The 5,943-nt window shown below is 41.4% G+C and overlaps 1 non-coding gene across 1 annotated transcript; it reads right to left on the bottom strand.

The window, feature by feature from the left end:
- Positions 1-5,278: 5,278 nt before the first annotated feature.
- On the bottom strand, positions 5,279-5,404 carry LOC123862755 (small nucleolar RNA SNORA5). The gene has a single exon (XR_006795425.1). It is a non-coding gene; the product is annotated as a small nucleolar RNA SNORA5 (small nucleolar RNA).
- Between the last annotated feature and the right edge of the window lie 539 nt (positions 5,405-5,943).

Raw genomic sequence — 5,943 nt, 5'->3', positions numbered from 1 at the left:
ATCTTGCTGTTTGCAATGACATGGATGGAACTAGAGGGTATTATACTAAGTGGTTAAGTCAATCAGAGAAAGATAATTATCATATGATCTCATTCATATGTGGAATTTGAGAAACAAGGCAGAGGATCATAGGGGAAGGGAGAGAAAAATGAAACAAGACGAAACCAGAGAGGGAGACAAACCATAAGAGACTCTTAATCCCAGGAAACAAACTGAGGGTTGCTGGAGTGGTGGGGGTGGGAGGGATGGGGTGGCTGGGTGATGGACATTGGGGAGGGTAAGTACTATGGTGAGCCCTGTGAATCGTGTAAGACTAATGAATCACAGACCTGTACCCCTGAAACAAATAATACATTATATGTTAATAATAATAAAAAAATTCCTTGCCACTTTTCCATCCTCAGTATTTTCAGATATCAGAGGAAGGACATGATGGGAGGGAAGTTGAGAATTTTAGGCTATTTGCTAGATGGAATCAGAATTGAGAAGGGAGATTTGGAGTGTAGAGTGAACACCACAAGATCTAGTATCATGCTAGTCCTTCCTCATAGGTGTGGCTGCTGAGGTTGGAAAACGTGGGTTCAAATCCAGACTCACTAGCTGTGTGACCTTGAGATTACTTAAAGTCTCTGTGCCTCTGAAATGGAGAGAAGAGTCAGACCCACTGGGAATTATTTAGAGGGAGACATCACATGTAAAGCACCTGGAAACAGAGCCTGGTGGTTGACAGCTGCTTGATTAGATTAGCTATGACTATTGCTATGGTTGTTTTGTTCTCCACAAAAACATATCTGGTGTGTAGCAATGTTATTATTACTGTCATTACTATTGTTACCCACGTTAGTCATTTCCTACAGGCATGACATCTATTCAGAGTATAGTTTTGTGCGTTATTAGCCTTACTTAAATGGCACGTGCACTTATTCATACATACTTACTAGATTAATTAAAAAATGCAAGCTCACTCTTCTTTGAGCTTTTATTTTTGGCTTCTCTTTCTCAGATCCACCAGAAGCTGTGTGCTAGACAGGTGAAGCCACTCATGTCTTCGCAGCTGTGTGCTGAGACTTGGCAGCCAGTGTGAAAGAGGCCCTCGGATGAGACAGATCTTGTCTCAGAATCAGATTTACAACATGATGCCTTGTCTACTGATGTCTTGGACTGACTCACTTTTCTCCTCAGGCTTTGAGTCTCTTAGTGACTCGGACCTGTACTACTCGCTTCCCCTTACCTGTGGGTTGTCTGTGTGGATTGCTGCTTTACCTGCCTGCCTCTTGCTGTGAAGTGTTTGACTCCTGCCTCTTGCCTGATGGGATCTCATCCTCTGTTCCTGGGTTTGAGGAACTGCATACCGCCTACCTTGCTGACCTGGAAGCTAGCCTTTGTGTCCTGACTTTTGCTCCTTACCTGCCCTTATATATTGATGACGTCTCAAGACTAAACCTCTTCTACTGGCCACCACAACCAGTTCTGCCCAAGCGACCCAAGCCTTTCCTGAAAAACAGCTGTGGCTGACATATACCACATCAGGGTAAGTTTCCATCTGGTAGTTTGTCCTAGAGGATTCCGAGAACATTCTAGGCCTTGACTCCTGTGGTCCATGTGGTGCGAGTCAGTGGATATTGTTTAACCACAAGTAAAAAAGTGGATTTGAATTTGTACCCTTGAGGCTGGATCCTTGCACTGTGGGGGTGGGGCAAAGGAAGTTCAGAGTGACCTGCCAAATCCATACCCATTCTTCCTCCCAAACAGTGGGCACTTCCTAGTTTTTCTTCAACCACAAGTCTGTGTAGCACTGCGTAATTTTCAGCTTCTTGAGAGAGTAAGTTTTGTGTCACAAACTCAGAGAGTCCTTGATGACATGTTGACAGGTATTGGAAATGATGGGATTGGAGAGCCGACAGGTGACTCATGCATATGGATGTCTTCTGTGATTATACATAGCAATTTATCTGGGGTTATTTATGGTAGCATTGTCACGGCGATCAGTGAGTGGTAAGGCTCTCAGAGCCACAGGGAAAGTTTTTACCGCCTCTGTTACCAACTGCATTACGTCCATTTTAAAAAGCAAGTTTGATGATAAGCTTATTGAACTTAAGAGTCTTAATGTAATGCTTCTTCTCCCCCAAAACTCAAAAATCATGTTGAACTACAAAAAGTCTGATGAGATGGAAAAGAGCTGGGTTTGTGGTCGAAAAGAAGCCAGAATGCCAGGCCTCACTGACTGGTTGGGTGACCTTGGATAAGTCACCTATTTTGAGTCTTAGTATGAAACTACATACGCTTGACTCTACCTTAGCTAAATAAAGGTAAATGCAATAGTCTACAGGCTGCACAGGCATCCTCTGGCTAATCTAGTTCTTTACACTAAGCAGCTGATAAGAACAACTCCTCAGTGTGTTGAAGATGATGCTTTCAGATCTGTTCTGGGATGGATGCCTCTGTTCAGCTGATACTGTCTGCATTCCGGTCCTGGTGGAATTGACTAGGATTTTTTAATTTGTTATTTTTTTCAGGAAATCATTTCTAATGGCATATTTTTCAATCTCTGATGATGGGACTGATCAAAGTTCACTTTGCTCATAATTTTGTTGATTTAGAGACGCTGTTCCCTTCTCTGTAAAATGTTGCTTTTCCAAGCTGTGGAAACCCAAGATATTTGCAGGTTAGTGACTTGGGAGAAAGGAGGCTTTTAAGTAGAGAGAGTTAAAAGTTATCTTGGTAAAGTCGATAACCTACTGTATGCTTTCCTTATCCCACATGAAAGTGTACCCTGGGACCCCTGGTTCATATGGGTGGGGGTCAGGCCGAGGAGCTATGAATTCCTTGTGCTCCTATTTGTATTCTCTTCTGTATTAGGGTGCTCTGGAGAAGCAGAACCAATAGGATTTCTATATCTATATCTATCCCTATCTCTATCTCTCTTTGTCTGTCTCTATGTCAAGATATAGCTCAAGTGGAGAGAGAGTGAATTAGCTCTTACTCTATCTTTTTGTTCTGTCCACGTCCCCAGTAAATTGAATGATGCTCTACACTGGAGAGGGCCATCTACTATACTCAGTTCAACAATTAAAATGCTAATCTCTTCTAGAAACACCTTCACAGACACATCCAGAAATAATGTTTTACCAGCTATCTGGGCATCCCTTAGCCCAGTCTAGTTGACAGATAAAATTAACCATCATACCTTTCAACTCGGGAAACCACAACGTTATACCCTAAATCCTGCCTTAAAACATTGCATTTGTCCTGTGTCTGCTCCATAACTCAGACTTGACTTCTGGGATTTAAGAGTAGGGTTTCTAGTTGAGCCACAGGGCTCAAGGACCTTCAGCTTTTATTACAGAGTCCAGTTGAGGGCCCTCCCGAGCAGTAGTCCTGGTCCTGACCTTCCACAGTTGCCAATACTGGGAATGGACTTAAACAACAAATCCTGCAGTTCTTTCTCAATCCGAGTTTGCTCTCTTTCCTGCACTGGGCTGTGTGTCCTCCGTGAGGTTAAAGCCCGTGTCTGTTTTCACTCGACATTATTTCCACAGAGTCATGATACAGAATAAATAAACGCACGAATGAGTTGACAGCATGAAAATGACAAAAAAACCCAGTAAACATATAAAAATATATTAATATCACATTGTTAAACACTAATTATCAATTATTAATTAAGTTGCATATAGTGTTGGATTTAATAGAAACAAGGTTATGAAACCAGATGACTCGAGTTCAGATGTTAGCCCTGACTTAATAGCTGATGGTGACTTATTAACTCTTTAAAACTTTGATATCTTAACTTTCAAATGAAATGATACATGTAAATGCATGGCATTTGGGAGGCAATAATTTCTCAATAAATGTTAGCTTTAATTTCTGTACTATATCAAACATAGAAAAGAAATACTTTGTTTTTTATTTTTTTAAAGATTTTATTTATTTCTTTGAGAGAGAGAATGAGATAGAGCATGAGAAGGGGGAGGGTCAGAGGGAGAAGCAGACTCCCCGCCGAGCAGGGAGCCCAATGCGGGACTCGATCCAGGGACTCCAGGATCATGACCTGAGCTGAAGGCAGTCGCTTAACCAACTGAGCCACCCAGGCGCCCAAGAAATACTTTGTTTTTTAAAGAAGAAAAGATAAAATACTTAGTGGCAAACCAGTGACAAAATTGACATAATCTTTCTGGAGAAAAAGTTGACCAATAAAAAACAAAAGCATTAAAATGTGCTTATTCTTTGATCAAGTATTTTCATGTTTAGGATATGCTATAACAAAATAAATAGGCATGTCTAAAATATGCATGTAGGGGTGCCTGGGTGGCTCAGTCGTTAGGCATCTGCCTTCGGCTCAGGTCATGGTCCTAGGGTCCTGGGATCAAGCGCCACATCGGGCTCCCTGCTCAGCGGGAAGCCTGCTTCTCCCTCTCCCACTCCCCCTGCTTGTGTTCCCTCTCTGGCTATGTCTCTGTCAAATAAAAGAATAAAATAAAATAAAATATGCATGTAAAGAATATCTAATAACTCTTATTTCTAATTATAAAAAAGACAAATATTCAGGAACAGGTAGATTTTCTAGGTAGGTTTTTAAGATCAGCAAATAGAAATATATATATTTTTAAAGATTTTATTTATTTGAGAGAGAGAGCAAGAGAGAGAGCACAAGCCATGGGGCAGAGGGAGAGGGAGAAGCAGACTCTCTGCCAAGCAGGGACCCTAATGTGGGGCTCGATCCCAGGACCCCGGGATCATGACTTGAGCCGACGGCAGATGCTTAACTGACTGAGCCCCCCAGGGACTCCAGAAATATGTATTTTTGAATGGGAAAGTACCCATAAAAGGCCAAGTGGAAAAGCAGATGACAAACCATTAGAAACAATATGGTACATCACAACTCAGATGAACTAATGGCCCTTGTAAACTGAATACATCTAAAATCACACTTGTGATTCTCTCAATGTTTTCCTTTCCTGGTGTTCCTATTTCTGTAAATTACACTACTTAGCTAAAATCCTTACATTCCCATATTATATAGTTATTTATTATCTATTTCTATTGCCAGTATGTTAGTTCCATGGGAGCAGACATTTTAGCTGTTATGTTCATAGTAATATTGCCAATACCAAGAACAATGACTACCACATAGTAGGCAATCAATAAATATTTGTTGATTAATTGCATGAATGACTACTTAAATACATTAAGTAGAAAAGGATGACAAAAATGTTATCAGGGATTAACTAGAAGGCAGAATACTGGTATTATTTTATTTTGTTTGTTTGTTTGTATGCCTTTCCTGCAGCTGAACTTATCCCCAGGTCCCAGGGCCCAGGGCCCATGAGCTGCAGGCCTTGCTGTGGCCGTTTGGCCAGTTCCTGCCATGATGGGGACGGGGGCTCGGTTTGACTCGACTGTGGTAACGGTGCTGTTTAGAGCTCTTTTGTATTTTGCAATTTTTCTCTCTAGTTAGAAGAAATTAAAATTGGTATAAAGAGCCTAATTTGTAAGCTACTGAATTTTATAGGAAACCATGTACACTGTTGTTGTTAATGGTCAGGAAGAAAAGCAAAGAATGAAACTGGATAGTTTGCTGTAATGGAAGGTCTGTATTATTAACATATGAGAAGAAGATCAATCAAATTAATCATAAATTTAACAGCAAAGAGAATCATTAAGGTCAACTATAATCCCACAGAACTAACTCCCGAGATGGCAATGGCAGTATACTGTTCTCAGAGAAATCTTGCTTCATAAAAACTGGACCAGTACTCCTTTTTTTTTTTTAGAGATAGAGAATGTGCACGGGCTGTGGGGGGTGGTGGGGGAGGATGGGGTAGGGGTGGGAGGGGCAGAGGGAGAGGGAGAGAATCTTAAGCAGGTTCTGTGCCCAGCTGAGAGCCTGACGTGTGGCTCGATCCCACGATCCTGAGATCATGACCTGAGCCGGAATCAGGA

Source organism: Mirounga angustirostris, unplaced genomic scaffold (genome assembly GCF_029215605.1).
Source record: "Mirounga angustirostris isolate CCGP_5_RB_7025 unplaced genomic scaffold, mMirAng1.0.hap1 SCAF_9, whole genome shotgun sequence".
Classification (NCBI taxonomy): domain Eukaryota; kingdom Metazoa; phylum Chordata; class Mammalia; order Carnivora; family Phocidae; genus Mirounga; species Mirounga angustirostris.
The sequence above is the reverse complement of the archived record's forward strand: the minus strand, read 5'-3'. Positions and strand labels throughout refer to the sequence as shown.